This window comes from Dasypus novemcinctus, chromosome 3 (assembly GCF_030445035.2).
Source record: "Dasypus novemcinctus isolate mDasNov1 chromosome 3, mDasNov1.1.hap2, whole genome shotgun sequence".
Taxonomy (NCBI): domain Eukaryota; kingdom Metazoa; phylum Chordata; class Mammalia; order Cingulata; family Dasypodidae; genus Dasypus; species Dasypus novemcinctus.
In genome coordinates, this window is record NC_080675.1 from 101,509,634 (window position 1) to 101,536,975 (window position 27,342).

The 27,342-nt window shown below is 37.6% G+C and overlaps 2 pseudogenes; both read right to left on the reverse strand.

Moving 5' to 3' along the window:
* Window positions 1–9,312: 9,312 nt before the first annotated feature.
* On the reverse strand, window positions 9,313–10,249 carry LOC101437548 (olfactory receptor 4F3/4F16/4F29-like; annotated as a pseudogene).
* A 6,513-nt stretch (window positions 10,250–16,762) lies between these two features.
* Window positions 16,763–21,779, reverse strand: LOC101435443 (olfactory receptor 4F3/4F16/4F29-like; annotated as a pseudogene).
* Between the last annotated feature and the right edge of the window lie 5,563 nt (window positions 21,780–27,342).

Genomic DNA, 27,342 nt, shown 5'->3' on the forward strand with positions numbered 1-27,342 from the left:
CTGGTAACTTGAAGACCTGCCATAATTCTTGTCATTTCTGAAATAGTTTATCTTAGCTGTGTTCATATCAACTATCGTATGTTCATGAACTATGTATTCTTCATGAAGTGACTTCCAGGGCATTTGATTTATTTTCTAAATTATGATAGCACAATTTGTGCTTACACATCATTTTTACCATTTAATCGCAGGTTACTTTTACCTTTCAAAAAATATTCATTTGATTTAAAAATAATACATTCTTGAATATAATACTCTGTTGCTATGAGTATTTATGTATCACATTTTCTAGATGTTTCAGATACTAATTTTTCCTTCTGTTATCTTTGAATCTTAAGCTTTTAGCTTCATCTACTCTAAAACACACTTGATACTTTCGTAATTTCCCCCGAGTTGGCTCCCTCATCTGTTTGCTCATTGTTTGTGCTCATTATCTGCTTGTTGTTTTTGCTTATTTTCTGTTTATTTTCTTTAGGAGGCATGTGGAACTGAACCCAGAACCTCCCATGTGGGAGGTGGGTGCTCAAGTGCTTGAGACACATTCATTCCCTGTATTTGTTTTAATAAATGGGTTTTATGTATGACTCTAAAGAAGTTATAGTTGCTTATCATTAGTGTAATTCTGATATAAGCATGACTAAGTTCTAAATCTCATTCTAAAAACAATGAAATATACCAGACATCCAATATTTTAATGCATATTTTTTACCTCTTGTAAGTTAAATGTAGCCCATGGATATAAATAGAGCATGTAAGGTAGAAAATTGCCCAAAGTATAATTATAACCAAACAACTGAGACTATTGTGACAATAATCAAGCAGAAATAACAACTTTGGAAACATTCCAAACTGGTATGTACCAAACCATACCAAAATCAATGGTAAATATCCAGTAAGGCTTTAAATAAAATGTTCACAATAAGGGATTTCCTACCAGTAAAGTTTTATACATCTGTTCCTCACATACATAGTTTTTTGGTTGTTGTTTTGTTTTGGGTTTTTTTTTTTTTTTTTTGGCAATCATTCCTCATTGCCTCATAGAAGGGTCATGAGTTATAATCACATATTAAGACTCATAGGTAGCCAAATAATTTAATATACTGATATATACATTTTGCATCAGAGATTAAACCTCAGTTATTCCATCTAAGTGTATTGCTGAAACACAATTAGAATGGTTGCCATTTTCCAGGAATTAAAAAATTCAATTCATTTTACTTCAATATCTTTTTGAAGTTTTAATTCTGGGCCAGGCATTAAGGATAAGAAAGGCATCCTGCTTTCATGGAGCTTACAATCTAGGAGGGGATCTAAGAATAACAGAAGAACAAGCATTTGCTGCCCCTTAAGTTTTTGCAAGTTGATTCCAGAAAACCACTTCTAGTGAGTAATGTCAGTTTCCATCTTTAATTAGAAAAATCACCCATATTCAAGCATAAAAGAAAAATACAGTCATTATCAGTTGTATATCCAAGACTTATAGCAGCCAAGACTTCCAGACGGAAAGAAGATGTAGATCAAGTTTTAGTCTCTTGAAATTTCATTTCTCTGGTGTCAAAAGGCCAACTTCTATTTAGGAATCATATTGAGCTATATCATCATTGAGTTTACACAATTGTTCTCAAGAAGTTGTACCTAAGTAACCATACCAACTTCAGGTGCACCTGATTTAAATGGCAAGATCTTGGACATTGAGGTGATGCCATATGATTATATCTGGGGCTCTTGGGAAGAAGTGAGTACATTTTGTATATGTGAGGGGCTTGAGTTGTTGGAACTAGAGGTCAAATTTGGGTAACTTGTTTATAATAAGACACTATGAATTTCTCCAACTATAAATATATGTATTTCCATTTCCCCATTAAGAGGCAAGATCTGTATTCCACTATTTTTGCATCCATGCTGACTTCAATGACTTAATTGGCATTTTGAGATTTCTAATAAGAGCGCAATTGCTCTTATTAGAGAAATTGGCAAATGGTTGTCTAAAGTGGCTGCACCATTTTACAGTACTTTCAGAAAAGTTTGATAGTTCCAGTTGTTCACATTCTAAGGGGAACTTGAAGATATCAGGTTTTCATTGTTTTTTCATTTGCTTTGTGGCCAATAATAAGTAATGTCATTTGAAAATCTTCTCATGTGCTTATTGTCTATCTACATATTTACTTTGGTGAGGTATCAAGGCAAATCTATTGTTAATTTTTAAATTGGGTCATTTTTCTCATTTTATTTAGTTTGAGGGCTACTCAGTGATTCAAAATACAAATCATTTCTCAGTTTATGATGTAAAAATGTTTTTCTCCCAATGTGTGTGCCTTACCAGATCATTAACTGTGGTTTCATGTAGTAGAAATTTTAGGAAATATAATTTCTAATTGTTCATTTCCAGTATATAGAAATATGATTAAATTTTATATATCAAATTGAAGCATGTGACCTTGTTGAATTTATTAGCTTTAGGAGCTTTTTTTTTATATATCCCTTAGGATTTAGTACATAGAAAGTCATTTGTCCAAATGGAGACTTTTTTTTTCTTTCTTTCGAAACTGTATGTGTATTATTTCTTTTACTTGCCATATTGCATTGGCTATGACTTCTAATTAGGGTGATAAATGTAGTGATAAGAAAGACCACCCTTATCTTTTTCCAACCTTAAGGGCAAAGCATTCAGCATTTGACTATGCTCATAGCTGTAGGGTTATATAAATATCATCAAAAGATTAAGCAACTTCTTTCAGTTCCTTGTTTACTATGAATTTTTATCATGAATGGATATTGATTTTTTTCAAATATTTTTTTCTGCATCTATTGAGATAGCTGTGTGGTTTTACTTCTTTACTCTTTGGATTGATTTTTAATTGTTGAATCAGCTTTGTATTTCCTGGATACACCTTTGGCTGTGACATATTTATCCTATTTATGCATGTCTGAATTTGATATGCTAATATTTTGTTGAGCACTTTTTGCATCTCTGTTCAAGACATATATTAGTTTGTAGTTTTCTTATGTCTTTGCATAGCTCTGATACACGAAAATGGTGGCTTCACATATTGAGTTGGGAAATTTTCTCTCCTCTTCTAGTTTCTAAAAATAAGATTATGTAGAAGTCAAATTACTACTTCCTTAAATGTATGATAGAATTTATCAGTGAAATTATCTAGCTCTGGAGTTGTCATCATTGGAAGTTTTTTTTTTTTAAAGATTTATTTATTTATTTCTCTTTCCTTCCCCCCCACCCTGGTTGTCTGTTCTCTGTGTCTATTTGCTGCGTCTTCTTTGTCCGCTTCTGTTGTTGTCAGTGGCATGGGAATCTGTGTTTCTTTTTGTTGCATCATCTTGTGGTGTCAGCTCTCTGTGTGTGCAGCAAAATTCCTGGGCAGGCTGCACTTTCTTTCATGCTGGGCAGCTCTTCTTACAGGGTGCACTCCTTTTGCATGGGGTTCCCCTATGTGGGGGACACTCCTCCATGGCAGGGCACTCCTTGCGGGCATCAGCGCTGTGGATGGGTCAGCTCCACATGGGTCAGGGAGGCCTGGGGTTTGAACCACAGACCTCCCATGTGGTAGACAGATGCCCTAACCACTGGGCCAAGTCTGCAACCCATTGGAAAGTTTTTAACCAGAAATCAAATTTCCTTAACAGATATGGTACTATTCATGTTATTAATTTCTTCATGAGTGAATTTTGGTGTTTTTTCATTCAAAGAATCATAACATTTCATTTAAGTGCTCAAAATTACTTGTGTATTCATTATTTTCTTCTTAATGCCTCTAGAATGTATAGTAAAATCATATCTTTGGTTACTGAGAATGGTCATTGCTTTAATTTGCTAGGATGCTGAAAGCAGATACCACAAAATGGGTAGCTTTCAATAGTAGGGATTTAGCAGCTTACAACCTTATAGGCTCAAGACTGAGGAAAATTTCCAATCAGGGCATGATCTGGCAATTCTTTCTCTCCAGAGACCAGCTTCTGGTGATCCTGGACTCCTCTGTCATATGGCAAGTCACATGGTGGTGTTTACTGGTCTCTCCCTTCTCTCCTAGTTTTCATTGCTTTTGGCTTCTTCTTTCCATGGCTATCTCTGTTTCCCTCTCTCTCTCTCCTTATTCATTCCAGGTATAAGGGACTCCAGCAAGAGGATTAAGATCCACCCTGGGCCACACTTTAACTGAAATAACCTAATCAAAAGGCCTTACTTACAGTAGGTTTATATTCACAGAAATGTATTAACTCTAAGAACATGATATTCAATTCACTTCAAACCACCACTGTAACTTAATCTGTTTTGTTCCTAGTTGGCCTGATAAGATTTTTATTTTTTTATTTTGTTAATAAAACTACCTTTTAATTTCAATATTACTTTATAGTTCTTCTATTGTCAAGATTTTTTCTATTATTATCATGTCCTTTTTTTCAGCTTGCTCTTTTCCTAATGTCATAAGGTGGAAGATTAGATTATTATTTAATACCTAACTTATTTCTAATATTGACCTTTAATATTATAAAATTACCTATAAGTATTGCTCTATCTGCATCCATGAAATTTTGGTGTTATATTTTCATTTTGATTCAACTCAAAATGTTTTCTAATTTCTCTTGTCCCATGTATTATTTCAAGTACATTGATAAATTTCCAAATTTTAGTTGACTTTACAGATGTCTTTCTATTCTTTATTTTTACTTTAGTTCTGTCATTGTCAGAGATGTATTTTGTTTGATTTCAATATTTTTATCTTTGATAAGGTTTTCTTTATGGCACATACTTGGGTTTGTATTGGTGAATATTACATATGCATGTGAAAAAGAGTGCACATTCTTCTGCCTGCTGTTTTGGATAAAGTGTTCTCCAAAACTTTTTTTGGAGGGTCAAGTTGGTTGATAGATGAGTTAGGTCATCTAATCCTAATTTTCTATATACTTGTTCTACCTTTTACTGAGTAGTATGCCTCATTCTTTAAGTATAACTATGGATTTTTCTACTTCTCTTTTCATTTCTCTAAATTTGTTTGTTTTGTATCATGTATTTTGCTGCTCTGGAAATAAGGGATATGCATTTATGATCTGTATGTCTTTTTTTCAAATTGACCCTTGTATAATTATTTAATGTCATGGCCCATAGTAATTTTCTGTTATGAAATCTGCTTTGTTTGAAATTAGAATAAGCACTCACACTTTCTATTGGTTAATATTTTCATGATCTGTTTTCTTTTCTTTAACTTTTAACCTATCTATGTCTTTATACTTAAAATGGGTCTTTTGGGACAGCATATAAATTGGTCTCTTTTTATTAATCTGACCACCTCTCTAGTCTTTCTTTAATTGGTATGTTTATGTCGTATATATTTAGTGAAATTATGCATATGGTTCCATTTGATCATTTATTTTTTGTTGATGCCTTCTGCTTTTGTTCTTTCCTTTCCCTTTTCCTGTGATTTTTTGGATTATTTGAATATTTTTAAGTTTTGATTTAAATTTTATGGGGTTTTTGGCTATATTTCATTGTAGATTTTGCTTTTGTTTTTTTTTTAAGGGAAAACAAGGGAGAAAAGACCTTATTAAGAAACAAGAAAATGAGAAAAGCACACAGTCTGAGGCATGGCCAGTGGGCATCCTGCAAAGTTAAATGTGTGCATGGGCCCCATGCAGTCTTTTTAAAAGTCTTTTCTTCTTCTCAATTTTTGGGTGGGAACCCAGCTATTTGCTGCTCTGATTGGTTGCCCCATCTGTCATTTCTCAGGGGGCCAACAGTGAAGCCTTTTGAGGGTATCCGGGGATTTCCACTGACCCATGGGGATCTCATGGATCAAAAAGGATCTTGGTTTTTCTAAATACTATCTCATGGCTGGGGTGTCACAGGGTCTTCCAGGCAGCCTACTTTTTAGAAGGTTGTTTTTGTTATTATTGCCATTGCTTATGTTATAGTTCTCGTATATATATTTTATCTACAGCTTGTATGATCTTAAAATCCCACTGCTGACAACCCCATAATAAAATGTTATAATTTTTACTTTTAACATCCATGCATGTTTCAGAGGAAAAATTAATATTTTTATATTTAAGCAGAGAATTGCCATTCACTTCTTCATAAAGAATTTCACAATTTTCAGATCTACGTGTATTTTTCATCTGGGAAACCAACTGATATTTGTATCATTACCCTTCTGTGTAATGTGTTTTTTCTCCTGGCTGCTTTCAAGATTTCTCTTTGTCATTAGTTTTATGAGTTTGACTTTAATGTTTCTGAGCACGGTTTTCTTTGAGTATATCATGCTTTGTTTTATTGGTCTTCATGAACTTATAATTTACAATTGTCAAGAAATTTGGGAATTTTCTGACCATTATCTCATCAAATATTTTTCTATACTAATCTATTTCTTCTCTCCTTTGCAACTCATAACAGGGATATTAGATCTTTTCATATTGTCTCTAGGTTTCTTTTCCATTTAAATATTTAAAATTTTGTCCTTCATAATGGATATGCTTAATTGCTCTTCTTCAATATGGATAGTTTCTGTTGCTCTATCTTCAAGGTCACTGTCTGTTTCCTGTCATCTCCTATGCTACTTCAAACAACCCAATGAAATATTCTTTACAAATATTGCGTTTATCCATTCTAAAAGGACCCCTTTATTTTTTTATTTCCTGTAACTCTATGAAAGCATTTATATTCCTATTCATTTATCCTGTCTTTATGTTTCTGTATAAATCACAAAAATAACTGTTGCTTTAAAGTATTTATCTGACAATTCCAGCATCCCAGTCATGTTTGGGTTGCCATATACTGATTATCTTCTCCTTTGGGAATTGGTCAAATTATACTAACTCTTTGTGTGTCAAGTAATTTTAGATTTCATCTTGGACACTTGATGTTGTGAGAATTGTGCTAATAAATCATCTGAAGAATTTTTGTTGTTTGTTTCAGTAGGTAACCAATTAGATTCAGACTAAAAGTTCTGTCATACCTGTTGGCAGTAGTTTCAGTGTTAGTTCTGTGCCCAAAGCCTTTGCAATTCTGCTAGAATCTGCTACACTTACATGACACACATTGGTTAGTCTTGTATTTTGAAAATGGTTTATACCACACTTCAGGTCTCAAAGATCTTACTATGTTACTTTGTGTCTGTCCCATGAATGCACAGATCAGGAAAAAGCTATGTGATTTTTTTTCCAAAAAAATTAGGGGATAATGTCACACACTATTTGAATGGCAAGTGCCCCTTTTCTTGATACTCTGACCAGAAAATTAGCATCTCAGAATTTATCTGCCTTTATTTGTACATATTATTGCTGTATTAAGGGTTCCTGTCCTTGGGGCATGTGGCAAGAGAAAAGAGACAGAAATAAATATGGACTTACTGGTATTCTATTATAGAATTATTGTGACTCTAGCAATGGAAGAAATTATATCATTAATGTGGAGACAGTGACCATGGGAGATGCTGAAGTCAGAGAGAGGAAAAAGTAAGTGTGATAAGGGGGCATTTTTGGGACTTGGTGTTGTCCTGAATGATATTGCAGGGACAGATGCAGGACATTATATATCATGCCATAACCCACTGAATGGACTGGGAGGGAGTGTAAACTACATCATAAACTCTAATCAATGCAATGTAGCAATGCTCCAAATTGTAGTCATCAAATGCAATGAATGTACCACAGTAATGAAAGAAGTTGTTGATGTGGGAGGAATTGGAGGTGTGGGGAGTAGGGTATATGGGAACCTCATATTTTTTATTGTAACATTTTGTGTTATTTATGTATCTTTAAAAGAGATAATAAAAAATATTTTAAAAATGGGAATTTCCTTCACAGAATTCAAGCTACAGTGGCCGTTCTTCCCACTTCCTTTATCCAGAAAGATGGGATTTCTGTCCGAGATTTAGCAGCCCACTTCACTGCAAATACAGCTCCACAACTGGGCTGCCCTAAGATAGCACAAAGAGAGGGGGTGGGAGGGAAGAATGAGAGTGAAAAAATAAATGATTTGCAGCCCAAATTCTCCAGCTTGTAGGAACCATTTTTCCAAGTTTCCTAGTCAGAAGGCTTAGTTTTGTATTGTAGTTTACTGCTTCATGGTACTTGGCAGCTCTATATTTGGGGTTTGCCCTCCCATAAATACCATGAATGAAAAGAGAAAAAATTCAAGAAACTCACCATCTTATGGATTGCTTCTTCAAGTTTTGATTCTCCCTGTAATGCACTAGATTTTCTTTACTTCTGATTTATTTGTCCTTAAGAAGTTCTTTTATTTTGCCAGAATGTTTAGGTATAATAATTTGGAAATATAGACTGTAATGAGCTTATGGCATTTTGGCCAGCAATGGAAACATCACATAGGTTTTTACAAGGCATGGTAAAAATCTCTATGAGCTCATATTTCAGTGTTTGATTATGTCTTCCTCCAACTGTAACTCTTCCAGGCCATAAATTTGGGGATACTCCATGTATTCAGAAGTACTAGCACAATCCCAGTTATATTGTGAACATAAAATAGTTCTGGGGGCCAATTTAACAAAAGGAAGAACGAACTACTGGTTCATAGATATTCATATACATGCAAATCAAAGGAAAACAGTGGGTGCCATTAGTTTAGGCTTTCCAGAATTCTTCCCAGAAGGGTTTATATCAACAACTATGAAGAACATTGAGCGATCATGACAGCAATTGTCTGATAGAGCAGTGAGAAAGGGGGCAGAAAGGCAGAACACAAGGAAACTGAAGAGAATAGTACTTCTCTGGATAAATAGTAAACATTTAAAGCTGGTATTGGTCTGAGATCAGTTTCATTTTAATTATTTAAAAATAATCTGGACAGAAACATTACCTACTGGAAAAGATAAATATATCCTCCAAATTATAAATAGAAAGATGATGGACCATAATAGGTTTGAAGAAATTGGATGAGATATGAGTATCTCCTAATTTGTCAAAGAAATAAGAAGAAGAGTCACTGATGGAAAAAATGGATATAAAACAAGGGAATAATTTACATCTTGGTTACTTTAAGAAAAAGGGTATGAGAAAATGTATGGATAGCTTGAAAGGAATAATAATCTGCTAATGATGAGAAACAAAAAAGAGAAGAAACAAGGTGGAAAGAAATGACTATAGCACATATGAGTAAAAATATTTTTTTTAATTTAAGCTTTTATTTGTATAAATACTTTTTATTAATAGGGTAGAAGAATTTTTTTAAGCATATGGTAATACTCAAATCCACTTGTGGTGAATTAAAACAAGCAATTTAAAGGAACAGATATGAGAATTTACAGCCAAATTATCATCAGGATAAAGACTACATGATATTATTTATGAGATCTTTCTAAAAATCACTACTGGTCTGAGAATTCTCTTCATTGCTGTCTTCATATCTTTATTCCTGAATGTGTAGATAACTGGATTAAGAAATGGAGTGAGAACTACATCAGAGATAGCAAGAAACTTGTCCATCTGTGAATTGGGGTGTGGCCATGTATAGACAAACATGGTTGGACTGAAGAACAAAAGGACCACTGTGATATGAGCTGACAAAGTGAAGAGAGCCTTAGATGACCCATCAAAGGAATGCTTCCAAACAGTAAACAGGATGAAGATGTAGGAGATGAGAAGTATGGGGAATGAACCAGCACAGATAAACTTACTATTGACAGTGATCATAAACTGCAACCTGTAGGTATCTGTACAGGCCAGTCTGAGGAGTCAGGGAAGGTCACAGTAAAAGCTGTCCAATACATTAGGGCCACAGAAGGGTAAGTTCACAACAAATGCCAGTTGGAACACTGAATGACTGACACCAAGGGCCCAGGCAGCAGCTAGAAACAATATGCACATCCATGGACTCATGATGGTCAGGTAGTAGAGAAGCTTACAAATGGCCACATACCTGTCAAAGCCATGGCTATGAGCAGCAGCATCTCCGCACCACCAATGATGTGGATGAAGAAGATCTGAACAATGCAACCTCTGAAGGAGATGGCTTTGTGCTTTCTGAAAAGGTCATAAATCATCTTGGGTGAGGTGACAGAGCAGGCTCCCTTGTCAGTGAAGGAGAGACTGGCCAGTAGAAAGTATATGGGGGAATGTAAGTGAGGATCAGTGGTCACAGAAAATAAAATGAGGATGTTTCCAGTCATTCTTGCCACATAAAGCACAAAGGAGAGCATCATGAGGCAAAGTTGGATTCCCATGAATTGGTGAGTCCCAGAAACACAAACTCAGACACCATAGAATGATTCCCCCTATCCATTGATCCAGCCACCTGGACTGTTGCTGAAATTATGAGAAGTAATAAATGAGATAATTTTGATTATTATGGGTGATAATGGAATTCATCATTAATTATTTAGTATTCACATTATGAATGAGAACTACCTGGTCATCCATATCATCATACTTGATACTGATGATGGTAGTGATGGCAGTATTGGTGGTGATGATAATGTCAATGATATAAGTGTAACTCACAAACACACATCATGATTGGAACTATCAGCAAAATACCTTGTAGTCTCAAAGTAATACCAGAAAATTAGTCAAGGACCTCTTCATGGGTACCTACAGGAAGAAATAGAATATACAAACAATAAAGTATATCTATGCACAAAGGGAGAATAGAGAGTAAGTGGAACTAAATTTATATAATTGCCCCCAAAAAGAAATTAAGCAGCTGTTCATATCATATCGAACCTTACTTTCCCATCTCAAACACATTTCATCTCCCTTTTATGCTCACTTTCATACTTTCCTCTGAGCACAGTTTATACTCAGCATAGAAACAAGTCTTTATAAATGTAAATAATAATTAAAATGTGATAGAAATTCATTATAACATAATTCTAATTTTTATATTATAGCTCTATTTAACATAATATCTAAGAATGAAATAAATTATTGGTTTAGTTATTTAATTGCCATTTAGGCTATAATTCTTTCTAGATAATCAAATTCCCATTGGGGAAGTCTTCATATCTTATTGGAATGAATATAGCAGACTATTTAAATTAAAGAGTATGAATAAGAAAAGTTTAAAGAAAAATTAAGTATCCAAAAATTTATCACCAGTCCTCCACAGGAACTATTTGCTGATTGTACTGAGTAATTATTGTTCCTATACTATAGTATCATTATTTTATATTTATCTGGTCTACTCAAGCTTTTTGGTTACTATTTGCATGGAATACCTATTTTCAATCCTTCACTTTTAACCTGGTTATGTCCTTACATCTGAGGTAGGTCTCTAGATAATCTAAAGGTGTTCATATATATATTTTTTATCCATTTTATCAATCATGTCTTTTGATTGGGGAGTTCAATCCATGAGCATTCAATGTTATTACTGTAAAGGCATTACTTACTTTATCCATTTAGTCCTTCTCTATTGTCATATCATTCTATTTTTTCTCCTCTTATCCTTTGGTTTACCCTTCCTAAAATCTTCATTTCTAAACCCTTTTCCAAATCTCTTGCCCTTGATTTTTTTTCCTTTCAGTCTGCAGCACCCCCCTTTTTTTAAAATCTCTTGTACATCTGATCTTTGGCAATATAGTCTATCAGTCTTTTTTTGTCTTTGAAGACATTAGATAGGAGTCCCTCATTTTTGAAGAACAGTTTTGCCAGAAAAAGAATTCTTGACTAGCAGTTGTTCTCTTTCAGTACCTATATACATCATACCACTTTCTTCTCTCCTCCATGTTTTCTGATAGGTTAGCATTTAATCTTATCGAGTTTCCCTTGTATGTGATGCTTTGCTTTTCTCTAGCTGCTTTCAGAATATTCTCTTTATCTCTGATATTTTTCATTCTGCATAGTAGGCATCTTGGGGTAGGTCTATTCAAATTTATTCTGTTAGGGGTGCATTGTCCTTCTTGGATATTGATATTTATGTCCTTCATAAGGGTTGGAAGTTTTCAATCATTATTTCTTTATATATTCTTTCTGTTCCTTTTCCATTCTCTTTTCCTTCTGGGACACCAATGTGAATATCTGTGTGTTTCACATTGTCATTCAATTTCCTGAGATTCTGTTCTATTTTTTTCCATTTTTGTCTCTTTCTGTTCTCCTGTCTTTTCCAGTTCAGGTGTTCTGCTTTAAAGTCACTAATTCTGTCTTCAAGCAATTCAATCTGCTCTTAGGTGCCTCTAATACATTTTTAATGTCATTCATCATATCTTTTATTTCAATAAGTTCTGTTACTTTCCTTTGGAGGCTTTCAAATTGTTCTTTAGGATCTCCCAGTGTCTTCTTAATGTCCTGTATTTCTTTAGTCATAATTTCTTTAAATTCATTGATGTTACTTAGGAGAGTTGTGTGATTATCACACAACTTAAATCCTGTATTTCTTCAGGATGATTGGTTTGTTCTTTTGGCTGGGCCTTCTCTTTCTGTTTCCTAACATGGCTTGTAATTTTTTGCTGATGTGTAGGCATCTGAATATGGTGGTGAATTTATTCTGATGGCCAATTTCTCTTTTGCCTATTCTTTTGTTTTTCACAGCTTTTCTTTGACATTTGGTTCAACTGATTCTCAAGTCTTTAAAATTGCCCAGCTTAAGTTTTCAAAATTGGACAGGGACTCACTAATGGGACACAGATCTTCTCCCAGTGGTTGATTACAGAAAGCACAAAGAGTTTTTGTCCATGCAACTTCAAAATGAGCTAGCAGATTGTACTAGTCAATACACCTTTCCATGGAAGTGTTTCAGTCTTGGCTTTCCTGTGTTCCCGTGTTGAACTGCCAGATTGGAGATACAAAGAGAGTTTTGCTGGCCAAAATCACTGAAGAAAAGCACCCTGATCTCCCCTCCCTTTTCCCTTGAAATAGCTGACAGGGAGGAAGATGTTGTTACCCCTCTTAGTTGGCTGCAGTGAGACAACTTAATACCTTGGGGGTGAGGGTAGGGGAGCCTTCCTGGCTGCCATGGGGGCTTAGAAACTCATGCTTGTTATTTTTGGATTAGTTTCTCTGTCCTTCACCCTCCTGGGAGTTATGCAGCACTGTCCTAGTCTGCTGACCCCCAACTCAGGTCCCTCAGAGAGCCTGTGCTCTTTCTCAGTTGTTTTTGTGAAAGCATGCAGTTCTGCCTTTTATTCTATCTCCATCTCCCCAAAATCCATTTTCACTGGATTTTTAATATTGATGGTGGAAATGAAAACCCCTTTTCCTTTGAGGTTGTTTTGCTGAGATGATTTAAACTTGGAATTATCTGCAGCCTTTTATCTCTTCCCACACCAAACAAAAATCATGTGCAAAAGAAAAAATTAAGACCAATGTATTGAGATCAACAAAGCTAAAACATTACAGAGAGAGAAAAAGAAAGATACAGAGGAGCAAGAGAAAAGAAGTGGGAAGCAGATTTGGCTCAAGCAATTGGGTTCCTGTCTACTGTATATCGGGTCCAGGGTTCAATGCCCAGGGCCTCCTGGTGAAGGCAAGCTGGTCTGTGTGGCAACTGGCCCTTGCAGAGTGCTGGCCTGCACAGAGTACTGCCCCATGCAGGAGTGCTGCCCCATGTGGATAGCTGGTGCAGCAAGATGACATAATAAAGAGAGACACAGAGGAGAGACAAAAAGAAGACTTAGCAGATCAAGGAGCTGAGGTAGCACAAGAGAATGATTTCCTCTCTCCCACTCCGGAATGTCCTAGGATCAGTTCCCCAAGCTACCTAATGAGAATACAAGCAGACACAGAAAAACATATACTGAATGGACAGAGAAAGGAGACAATGGTGGTGAGGAGGGTGGGAGGGAATAAATAAATAAATCTTTAAAAAAAAAGAAAGAGAAAAGAAGTGAATGGGAAAACAAAATCCACAGGTATTATATTAAGGCTTCCTCAGCATCCACTATTGGACCCCCTGATCACTTGAGGCTGTAAATTCATGGTTTGTTTTAGTTATTTTAAGCTTGTTTCAATTTTATTTTCTGACACTTGTAACTCAGAGTTATGATAACATTTGAAAAGGTACAAACATATGAAAATTCAAAGAAATGTTATCATTGTGTGTCCCAAACTGGCAAATATTTTTAATAAATGATCATATTCAGTACTTTGGGAAGGGAACTGTAATGGATGCACTCATCCTCAGCTGGTACACATCTATTGGGAGAATTGATACCATGAATAAAGAGTCCAAAATGATATGCCCTATTAATTCCAATTACACAAATCCAAAACAAATTAGTAATTCTGAAATACAGACAAAGATATATGCAAGGATTTTCAAGGCAGAATAAAAAAATTAAAGTCAATCTAAATGTATAATGAAGTAATAACAAAAATAATTATGGTAGAGTCATGTAATGTAATACTATTCATTCATTAAAAATTATATTGTAAACGAATAGTTATATGAGAGAATTCCCAAAATATAATATTAATCAAAAAAAGCAGACTACAAAATGTAGAGACCATGCAATCCCATTTTGAAAACTTGTGTTTATATGTAAGCACAGATAAATACTAGAAATAAATATATCAAAATACTACCAATAAGTATATTTCCATATAGTGACTTTGGGGGAATTTCTATTTCTTTATTTTTAATATCCAATAAATAAATTTGATATAATTAGCATGCATTATTTGATATAAAAATAATATTTTCTTAAAGAAATAAAACTATGAAGGATTTCACACCAAAGATTATGGGAAAAAAAGTGTCTGAGATCTACTTATCAGTATCCCATTGATTTTAATAATAGAATCACAATTTAAACAAACTTAGGAGAGAGATTGCTTTTTTAGTTTAGTTATCTATATACTGTGTCAGAGGCAAGAATGGTGTTGAATGTTCATGACACCTGAAAACCAAGGACCGGAAAACTGCTCAGCTTCTCTATTTCAATCTTTTATTATTTTATCTCTCATATCTTTTTAAAATATCCCAGATTAGATTTTTGGCAGCAGGAAATATGATTGTCAACAGTTAACCACACCCCACAGCTCCAAAAGGAACTGAGATCTGTTTTCTCTCTGTTCCCAAGTTTAGACATTCTGGGGCAAAGTTCTAATTGGCCCATCTCAGGCAGGGGCTCAGGTCATTCAACTGAGGCTGGGAGATATGCCATTATGACTTAGCTTGGCTCAGAGCCCAAAGTTTGGCCAATCAGTAGTGGTCAGGGAAGAAGGGATTGTTGATTTGGGCAGACAACAGAGTAGATGTCAACAAAATGTGCACATGATTTTAAAATAGACAGAATGTCTTCTGACAAAGTTTTATGTCAAATGATATGGCAAATCCTCAGTCACTATGCAGTTGGGGAATAGATCTTGTCATAGATGTAGTCCTGACAGAAAGGCAGAAGAAGGACAGGGAAGAGCAGGCTTTGCTCTAAATGGACTCAAATAAAACTGAGGATCTAGGAATCCCTGCTAGCACCTATGAACATTGATTAATCAATTGAAAAGGAAATCCAATGAAATTTCCAAATTGCAAATGCCACTTCTTCAAAACAAATTATGGGGATACTTAGTATAAGGTCTGACTAGTGAACTTTTATCAAAATACTTATATATACACACACACACATGATTTCCAAGTACACAAAAAGGATTCAAAAAATAAAATAAAAGAATTACATAACAGCATTGAAAATCAAAGAAAAAAAGGCAAATATATTTAAACAGAAATTATGAATAAAACAATGATCACTTATAAGAAAATAGCATGTTAGGGATGCTGATAGACTGACAAAGATATATGAGGTACATATTGCATTCAGAGCTATTTGTGCTACATCTCTGACAATGATCTTTATTTGTTCTTTTTTTGAAATAGATATGAACTGTAATTTCTAAATCTGTTGATGTAAATCCCTCATTCTGTAGAATGAAATATATGCATATATTAAATAACTTCCAAACCAAAACTTAATTTGTGAGAAGTGAAATAATGCAAAATCACTGGGAATATATTTATATGAGCAGAAGGAAGATAAAGAAACTGACTATCTGCATAAATAAATAAAAATGTTCCTTTAACAATATAGAGGCATACAAGATAAATATTAGGGAGCTGATGTGGCTCAATGGTTGAGTGCCAGCTTCCTACAAACAAGGTCCTGGGTTAAATCCCTAAGCCCAGTACTTCAGAAAGGAAAAAAAAAAAAAGGTAAATATTGGAAAACCCAGAGAGCCATGTCCAGATAAATGGGTGGGTTGGCCTAAGGATTCTACTTTTTTTCCTCTTGTGGTGCAGTGCATTTCCTAGTCTGGAGATATGGACATTAATCTCCATCAAAACTTGATATCATTAAATAACAAATAACGTACCTAACTCCTCTTCCTCTAATTCCCTCTCATTAACATTCTCATCATCAATTGACTTCCCAGATACTTCTTGATAATAAAAGAATAAGTTAAATATCTTGGAAGTCCTGCCACTTGACAGATATTTTGGCAATTGACACATTGGCAGCTTGATGTGTGTATCCCATCTTGTGTAAATTTACCTAGTGTCAAAAAGAATTTCCTTATATAACCAACTCTGCAACTGAAAAGACTCCCAGTTGTGAGGCCAAGACCATGGTCAATTCACAAAAGTAATGTCTCCTGAGGGACCGGCAAACAGCCCTCTCCTGGAGATATTACTACTGCACCATATGCTTATTTAACCATACATGGCAAAACAATTTCTCAGTTAAGATTGAATATAACAATGTTCTTTTAATCTGGGGCACCTAAATAGTAGTAACATACTTGGAAACTCATGATATTGATATAATAGAAAGCTAAGAAAGAAACGCCATGAAACATTTGACATTCAACAAATTTTTCTGTAAATAATGAATTGACTGTATATTTTCTTCATTGCCATCATTGTCTTTGTTCCTGAATGTATAAATTAATGGATTCAAAAAAGGAGTGAGAATTGCATCAAAAAGTTGCAAGAAATTTATCTAGGTGTGAAGTGAGGTGGGGCCAGGTATAAACAAATATGCAAGGACCAAAGAACAAAATCACCACCATAATATGAGATGACAATGTAGAGAGGGCCTTGGATGAGTCCCCTGCAGAGTGTTTGTAAACAGTGACCAGGATAGAAATGTAGGTGATAATCAGTATGAAGAATGCTCCCAGAGATATAAACCTACTATTGACTGTGACCATGCACTCTAGTTTGTAGGTGTCTTTGCAGGCAGATTGGATGAACTGAGGAAGGTCATCACAGTAAAAACTATCCAACACATTAAGGTCACAGAAAGGCAATTTTATAACAAAAGCCAGTTTAATCACAGAATGGATGAAGCCAATTATCCTTGCAACAACCAGAAGAAAACTACACATTTTTCAGCTCATAACTGTCAAGTAGTGGAGAGGCTTGCATATAGCAATATATCTGTCAAAGGCCTTGGCTATGAGCAGTATCATTTCTGTGCCACCAATGACGTGAATGAAGATTTGAGTGATGCAGCCTCCAAAGGATATGACTTTCTGCTTTCTGAAAAGGTCATAAATCATCTTGGGAGTAAGGACAGAAGAAACAGCCAGGTCAGTGAAGGAAAGATTGGCCAATAAAAAGTGCATGGAGGAGTGTAAGTGAGGATCAGCTGTCACTGTGAGCATAATGAGAGAGTTTGCCATCATGCTTGCCACGTAAAACATAGAGGAGAACACAAAGAGGAGAAGTTGGATCTCCCAGGAATTGGAGAGTCCCAGGTACACAAACTCAGACACAACAGAGTGATTCACTCCATCTATTGGCTTATCAGCTCAAATGCCTCCAGTGTTACCAGATAAAGGAAAATGAGGAGGAAATTAACATTAGAATTGCAATAATGTCTGAGAATTATAATGACTAATTTGTCAAGGTATTCATACTGCAAAACTATATATCACCTCAATTCATTCTCAGAGTCTTATAATCACTAAACAAACATTTTACATTTGGTCACTTAAGCAGATGAATCCCTTCCATATGCAATATCCCTGTCATCATGGCCTTCCAGGATTATCCACCTATAAACAAAATAATGTAAGAAATATGGAAACATAGTAGATGTGCATTGCAAAGACTGAGGTCAGGAAAGGTGATGCATTATAACACAAAGAGAGAAGAATGATCAAATGAAATTGTCTCATTTCCCAGAACTCACAGTTTCTGTTCTTAAATTGTCCATGGAATATTCTTCATCATTCAAGTTTTCTCTAATCTCAAACTTAACCTCATTTCAGGTACATTGATTTGGGCTATGGGTGGGAGGCTCTTCCTCTCTTTGTAGATAACCTAAGCTGTATGTGTCCTCACCTGTGGGTGTGGGACAGTAAGAGGCTGCAGCCCTGCCCTTGGTGACCATGGCAATGACTCCAGTCCCAGAGAAACAGTTTATCAATGAAAACTCTATAAACTTTAAATATTCAGGGAAAATGCAAATAAAATGTGGTAAAAGCTTATCTAAAATGTATGAAGTCCATGCTAAAAGCTTACCTAGGATGAGGAAGATATATGCTAATTCAAGCCTATTGAGCACTGAAACAAAAGAACCATTTGGCCCTTCCTCTCTGTATAAAAGGAACTCAAAGATCTTGTTTAGGGCTCGGGTTTGAAACAGAAAGCTCCCGAGTCTGACCGGCAGTCAGTATCATTTTTTCCTTCTCAAAATCATTCCTGAGTCCTGGCCTTTCAATATGCAAATAATTGAACTTTTCTCATCTTCTACAACAACATAAGTCTCTTGTGGTCACTCTCACATCACACCCACAAGTGCATTTGCCTACAGAGTATTATAACAGATTATAACAAAACCTGTTATAGGACATTGGGGTGAGTCAAGAGTATGGTAGGACCAAAGCAAGGGTAAAAATGAATTGAGGGCACAGGATACTGGAGTGGGCTTCCAGAATATTAAATGGTAGTACCAATAGTGCGATGGTTTGCTCGGTCGGTAGAGGTGAGGTCTGGCTGCGGACGAGGGGTTGGTCCAGCTCTGGACGAGGGGTCAGTCCCACTTGGGATGAAGGGTCGGTCCTACTTGGGACGAGGGGTCGGTCCGGCAGCAGACGAGGGATCGGTCTCACAAGGGGTTGCGCAGTTCGGCTGACGGGGTCGCCCGGCGAAGCCGGCGACGAAGGGGTCGCCCGGAGAAGCAGGTGACAAAGGGGTCGCCCGGAGAAGCAGGTGACGAACTGGGGACAAGGGAGGCCAGGCCCTTGTCCGGGGCTCTCAGGACTGGAGGGCACACGGCAAAAGAACTACCACGGAGACAAGGTAAACACACAAGTCCACTTTACTGAGGGAGAGGCAACAGTTTTATAGGGGCTGGGGAAGGCTGATTGGTCGAAGCCACGCCCTGTTCTGATTGGTTACCGGCGAAAGGTCAGTGGGCGGTACTGGACGGGGGAGGGGTGGTGGTTAGGGATTGGCTGTCGCTGTTGCTGGAGGAAGGGGCAGGGTTTAGGGATTGGTGGCTGCTGTTGCTGGGGTGGAGGGCAGACTGGATTTTTCCGCCCACGCCTGGCTGTTGCTGCTGTCGGGGGAGGGGAAAAGGGCAGACTGGAATTTTCCACCCTGCACCTACGCAGGGAGAAAGAAGAAGAAAGGTGCCACCCCACAGGCATCGTGTGGCGCCATCTGGGAGGAGGGGCGGCCGCGGAAGCATGGCTGCCGAGAAGGGGAGACCCGAGGGCACTCTGCGCCCATGCCGAGCTCCCTTCAGGTGTGGCAGTGATTCCGACCAGCCACCCTATTATGGGGGCAACGGCTTGGCCTGCCGCGGCTGCTCCCCCGCCAGGCCAGCAAACCACACTTCAGCCCGAGGGGTGACCGCATTTCCCCCTTCTTTTCAAATAAGGGCCAGGATGGCAGCAGCAACAAGTAGCCAAGGCCCAAGAGGCAGTAAGCAATGAGGGAAGCAGGGCTGAAGAGGGAGGTGAGTATGACGGGGATATAAATGTACAATTTGGGGGGCGGTATCTTGCCGTTGCAAACTAAGGTGGCCAATGTCCAATTCTCATTGATCTCGGTGGCTATAAGGTCCATCTGTTGTTAAAAGTCCAGGATGACAGCGCGTTGCAGGTAGTTGATCTCTCCTTGGCAGCGAAGACATTGTAGGAGAGGATTACTTTTACCTGCCAGAGGCTTACTGTCCAATTAAAAGGCTGATGGCTGGGGTTGGTGAGTGCAATGGGGAGTGTGAGGAAAAGAAGGGTGATGGTTTTGGACAAGAGGAGGCTTGGTGAAGTCATTATGGGAGGAAGATAAGGAGTAAAGCATAAAAGAGGATAATAAACAGAAAGGCGATGGAGAGTAGAATTCGTTGGCCGAGGTTCCAATCTTCTGGGGCGGTAGCGGCTAGACAGATGGCGGAAAATATTATCAAGAAAGCAAAGGTTATGAGGAAGAAATAAAGTATTAAAGGCTGTGGGGGAAGTGAGAAGATCATTTAGAGGATAGGGTTGAGAATGGTATGTTTAAGACAGAAGCTTTGTGGTTTGTAGGAGACTGCTTTATAAATGAAGGAGAATGAGGGCAGTAAATATAGTAACGATAGATAGGAAGATGACAGTGAGGAGGAGTCTTTGTTTAAGGTTCCAATCGTCCGGCGCAACAGTGGCTAGGCTGATAGTGAGGGGTGTTGCTAAATAGACAATGGCTGCAAAGACAAAATCACCTTCTGTTTCCTTAAGAATAACTTTTCTTTAAATACTTAGTAGCATGCAATATTAGAAACCGTTTCCTAAAAGCAAGTTGGCAGGGGAGCTTGGTTGCTGTTAATCTTTCCTGTTATAAAATTACCTTTTATTATTATTATCATCAATTTAGTTTTATATATATATATATTTAAGAATGACCTTTTGGAATTAGCCATTTAATACCTTAATGTAAACAATGCTTTATTAAACCTTTTATTATTATTTATAACCATATAGACTACTGAAGATAAATTTTATCTTTACAGAACACATTCCCTTACGAAAAGTTATCACAATACCTTTTACACTTGCCGCATGCAAATTAAGTTTCAAGAGTTTATGAAAAATTAGCCATCTTACTTTAGGACAAAATACGTCTTTTTGCAAAACTTATTACATTTCCGTTAGCATTTTTACAAACTTTTAACCTTTTTAATATTCATATAAGTTTTACATTCTTTATATTATCCTGCGAAGAAAAATAAGTTATTCATTTTAATCTAGGCAAGAACAACTTTTTATGAAGACGTACAGTTAATTTTGTTAATTAAGACTTACAATTTTTTTTTAATTGTAGATATCTTATTAACATTTAAACTTATGTATTAATATAATAAACTTAAGTATTAATATAAGCACTTATTTAATTTTTGGCCATTTGAATAGAGCTCTTTTAAAGATTTCTAGTAATTTATATTTACCATCCGGAGGTATCACAATATATGTTGACATTGAACGAACAGACAGACAAACACAGAACAATTACAACACATTAACAGAAATATATAATTTATTTACAGTTGACTCATAATTCTTACTTTCTTGGTATAGCTGCTTTTAAATCCTTTTTTATATAGCATATCATAGATTATACCCTTCAAGATTTCTTCTGGACTTCATGTTGCCTGTAATAAGCCAGGAGGGAATCTTTTACCTTCCTGCTCCACAGCAAAAGTGACCCTATCTATAAGGCGAGTATAGGTGTCCGGGTCCCAAAGCTGACACGTGGCAAGCCACGGATTAAAGGGGAGAAGAAGGTCCCAATATACTTGGAGCTGTTTTAAAGAGATCTTATACCGGTGAGTGTCTAGGAGACCGGCAAGAGCCCGAACTTGTGGGGCTTGCTTAGCAGATAGGATGTTACCCATTGCTAATGGCCTTTTGGAGCCGATAAGAAAAGGGGCCCTTACCTTGAGAGCACGGCGATGGGAGCCGAGGTGCGCGGTGAGACGAGGGGTCAGAGCCGATGGGACTCCGACGGTGGTCACGGGCCAAGAGAAGGCCCCGACGAGGGGAGGGTGGAACGACGAGCAGTGGAGCAAGGCAAAGGGGAGCAAGCGCGGAGGGGAGGAGGCAGAGGTGAAGGCAGGGGTGGAGGTGCTCAGGCATGCGCTCCTGAGAGTTTTATTGGCGCCTCTTAATCATAGCGGGTCAGTATAAGCCCCCGACATGGAAGGAGAAAGCCATCCAGCGATTCTCCCAGACCACCGTGGATCGTATAAGGTCACCAAGGTTCAGGAGCAGCAATGCAGAGCAAAAAGATAGGGGTGAGAAGAAAGGAGAGCGTAGGGCTATGGTAGGGTTACTTCAGACGTGCAAGCGCTTGCTCCCGAGAAATCCAAGGCTCCTCTTAATCATAGCGGGTCGGTATAAGCCCCCAACATGGAAGGAGAAAGCCATCCAGCGATTCTCCCAGACTGCCGTGGATCATATGAGGTAGCCAAGGCTAGGTAGCAGCAATGTTGCATGAGAGAAGTCCCAAGGTGAGAAGAGAGGAGGGCATAGGGCTGTGGTAGGATTACTTCAGACGTGCAAGCGCGTGCTCCCGAGAAATCCAAGGATCCTCTTAATCATAGCGGGTCGGTATAAGCCCCCGACATGGAAGGAGAAAGCCATCCAGTGATTCTCCCAGACTGCTGTGGATCATATGAGGTAGCCAAGGCTCAGGTAGCAGCAATGTTGCACGAGAGAAGTCCCAAGGTGAGAAGAGAGGAGGGCATAGGGCTGTGGTAGGATTACTTCAGACGTGAAAGCGCGCGCTCCCGAGAAATCCAAGGCTCCTCTTAATCATAGCGGGTCGGTCCCGCTTGGGACAAAGGGTCGGTCCCACTTGAGACGAGGGGTCGGTCCGGCAGCAGACGAGGGATCGGTCTCACAAGGGGTTGCGCGGTTCGGCTGATGGGGTCGCCCGGCGAAGCCGGCGACGAAGGGGTCGCCCGGAGAAGCAGGCGACGAAGGGGTCGCCCGGAGAAGCAGGCGACGAACTGGGGACAAGGGAGGCCGGGCCCTTGTCGGGGGCTCTCAGGACTGGAGGGCGCACGGCAGAAGAACTACCGCGGAGACAAGGTAAACACGCAAGTCCACTTTACTGAGGGAGAGGCAACAGTTTTATAGGGGCTGGGGAAGGCTGATTGGCCAAAGCCACGCCCTGTTCTGATTGGTTGCCGGCGAAAGGTCAGTGGGCGGTACTGGACGGGGGAGGGGTGGTGGTTAGGGATTGGCTGTCACTGTTGCTGGGGGAAGGGGCAGGGTTTAGGGATTGGTGGCTGCTGTTGCTGGGGTGGAAGGCAGACTGGATTTTTCCGCCCATGCCTGGCTGTTGCTGCTGTCGGGGGAAGGGAAAAGGGCAGACTGGATTTTTCCACCCATGCCTGGCTGTTGCTGCTGTTGGGGGAGGGGAAAAGGGCAGACTGGAATTTTCCGCCCTGCGCCTGCGCAGGGAGAAAGAAGAAGAAGGGTGCCACCCCACAGGCATCATGTGGCGCCATCCGGGAGGAGGGTCGGCCGCGGAAGAATGGCTGCTGAGAAGGGGAGACCCGAGGGCACTCTGCGCCCATGCCGAGCTCCCTTCAGGGGTGGCAGTGAGTCCGACCAGCCACCCTATTATGGGGGCAGCGGCTTGGCCTGCCGCGGCTGTTCCCCCGCCAGGCCAGCAAACCACACTTCAGCCCGAGGGGTGACCGCACCAATAGGATGACTAATATCCAGGACAATGCAAAGGTGTGCAAGTTGGGCAGAGGTTCTGCAGGAAATCAAGCAGGTTAAGAAGTCATATATATTTCTCTATTCAGATTCTTCACAAATCCTGACATTTGTAAACCTAAGATAATGGAAATTTAAGATTTTAGATTCTGCTAGAGATGAAGAACTACATACAAATCACATAGTCGGCATTTAACCATTGACCTATCTTGCCCCCTCAACTCCCTTGATTTTAGCCCCTCTTATCACAGTCCTCTGATTTAAACCATACAATGCAAAATCTGACTTTCGATTGACATAAATCCTGGCTGCTACAGGAGTTTCTTACTCTTACCTATTTCTGAAAGAATACTCTGTTAACAGATGGGAGTTATAACCTCCTGCCTGTGGGACAAATACTTCTGTCTCTCAATCCCTCCTCTTCCCACAATAGTTGGACATATTCCTAAAAAAGTAAAGTAGTTGAGGAAAGAGCAGAAACAATAAATTGCTGCTAAAATAAAAGTACAAAAGTGCATAAGAAATCTCAGATTTTGAACTGAAAGGATACGGCATGAGAAACCCAGCATGAGAAAAAAAAATCATATCCAACATTTTCCCTTTGATATTTGTGTTTATGTTCACAACATACACACATACTCACACCATAGATGTACATGATGATCAAAAACTATCATAAAACTATTACCATGGAATATCACAGATAATATCTATCCTAGTTGCTTATTTGCAGAGAAAGTGAGGACACAGAACTATAATCTAGATTTCCTAGGACAGATTTGGCCTTGGATTTACGTAAAAGAAAAAGAGAAAAGTGAGAAAAGATTCCAAACTCCAGAACTTCTTGGTCCAATGTTGTAACCTCTAGTCACATATGGTTATTAGATGAAATTAAAAATCTGTTTCCTTAGTTATACTAGCACATTTGAAGAGCTCAATAGTCACAAATAGTGACTAGCAACTATTTATTGGATGGGGCAATATTGAAAATTTCCAATTTACTACCCATCTTTTAAAGGTTAACCAAATTCCCATTTCCCCAATGGAAATGTTCATCCAAATCCCAGTGCTTACTAATTTCATTCTTGTCTCACTCTTACAACTCAAGAAACTTAAAATTTATTTGAAAAAATAATTTCTTCACATAGCAAATAAACCTCAATAGAGTACCATAAGATAAATTCCAGGGGTTTGCTGTTGGCAAGAGAGGACCAAAGCATCTGCAGGTACATACAAAGAAATATTTACAAAGAGAAAGGCTTTGGTGTGAGTTTTGAAAAATTAATAGGAATTTGATAACATGAGAGAATGAGGGAATGTATAATAAGAATGATTTGGTTCCTTAATTAGAGATCACCTTTTGCTACAATTCATCATTCTACAATGGTTTTGATTCTATATTCTATCTCCTCAAATATATTGTAAATATGAGGAGGATAAGGATGATTTCTTCTGCTCCTTTTTTTTCCTAGAAGAGAGAGTGAATTAAATAGTAAAGTTTTCTTGATTGTTTGGTTAATACAATTTTCTGAGCCAAATCCATTTCTTCAGGTCCACAAATTTCCTATTTTTCTAGTGTGTCATCTTTTTAAATTAAGTCCAACACTCATAAAGAAAGTTTCTACATCCACACTGGGTGTTAACACATTTCCCAATCACTTCCCCAAAAAAGAATGCCTGGTATTCCTGCTGTGAATTACCAGTGAGAGTTTAGGGAAACCTCTTCTCAAGATTTATGGATCCTTAGACTCAAACTTAAGGCATGTAAAGGGAAAGAGAGACAGAGAGAGAGGGAAGATACAGAGAGAAGGAGAAACAATAGTTCCAAAATCAGCATGATAGGGAAGTTACACAGGTTCTCTCTTTTAGGCTTCATGATATGATTAATAATATCTCCAATACCCTTCTTAAATGCAGGGAAGAAAATACAGATGTTCTTTCCCCAGACTTTAAAGGTTTCTGAAATAGGTGATGGTAGAATTTAAGAGTTGCCACAATATATACCAAACAATTTAACATATTTGATCTTAATAATTACCCATTTGGGGACAAAGGGCTGTTATACTATAACTATTTTCATTTATAAATGAGTAATCTCAAGTTCGGAGAAATGGAAAACTTAACCAATGCAACAGACCAAGTTGGCTGGGAATGCAAAAATCAGTCCTTCTGATCCAAATTCAGTGCAGTTTTCATGATATTATGCAATTATAGTTACTTTTTCATTAACTAAAATAATTATTCATATTATGAACTTTAAACAAGAATTTCATTTTATTCAGAACAGTCCATTCTATACACATAAATATTTATCATATGCTTAAATTGATTTATCCAAGATTGTACAGCTAGTGGTTGGAGAGTTAAGACTAAAACCCACAAATTTATTACTAAATTCATGTGGGGAGGGTGATAATGAGAATGAGGAAGAATCAAAATAACCAAGGTTTTGGAAACAGTTAAATATTTAATAAAGTCAGGTATCCATATTTAGATTAAAAGACAATATAAATGACAAATAAAAAAGACTAGGACCGGAGATTTTTTAAAAAGCTGAATCATTTAAAAATTGGAATTTAAGAGAATGAAACATTTGTTTAAAGAATAACATATAAAGTGAGAAAAGAAAGTCAATAAAGGTACTAAACATGGCAATGAAAATATCATCACCAAAATATATTACTACTACTTCTATTTTTTCATATTACCTACATTTAAAAGGCCCAGGTCTTATGTACTGCAAAAGGATACAAGGAAGAGGAATGTCAAAATTAAATACTAGAGACAGAACCAAGGTTGTAGGAAGGCAGTGAATAGTGACAGAGTGTAGACAGCAAGATTATAAACGATGATTAATTTCAGTAATGTAGAGGATAAGGTTATTTGCAAAGATAAAAAAAATCACCTGTAACAAAGTATAAAAGAGGTGTTTATAAACATTTGAGACAAAAATATGTCCAAGCAATTGTGAGAATCCTGTTGAAGATGGATATCATGAATTTGGAGTAAAACTAGTGGGAATATTATTGTGGTACAATTCTTGAGTGCTCAGGAGTTCAATACCTATAACTTTTCAGTTGGCACATTTGTTTTCATATGAGAAGAATGGAGAATCACAAAAAGACGGAGATCTTTGTGGACTAGGGACTACAATCATACTGAAATTATTTGACTTCATTACATGCAGGGTGATATAGCAAATGGAGCCAAAATTAAGATGATAAATGGAAATCTAAGAAGCATGTGAGATTTTAAAACCAAGTACAATAATTGTAAAGCTATGGTTATTGCTCTCTCTTTCTCTGATACCTTGATTCTCAAATCTGAATCCCCATTAAAAATCAACCACACTTTTTTCCATAAGCTTTTCTTCATACAGTTAACCCAACTCTCCCTTTCTGTGGAAATTTCTGCTCCTTCTGTTCTTTCTCTTACATCCTTCCTCTTTGGAAACTTGAGAACCTAAAAAAGGGGTACTTCTTATGATAGAGATTAGTCCACTACCTCTTCTGCCCCTTACCACCACCACCACCTACCTAATCTATCAGAAGACCTCAGATGGCAGCCTGGGCAGTGAGTCAAAGAATTTCCTTAAACAAAATATGCTCTTGTGCATAGAAATTACTCACCCCTCATCACCCACCCTCCCTAGGGCAAGAAGCTATATTTTTTAAAAACTGCCATTTGGAAAGAGGGACTATTAGCTCCAGTAGAAGGTGGAGGCCAAGT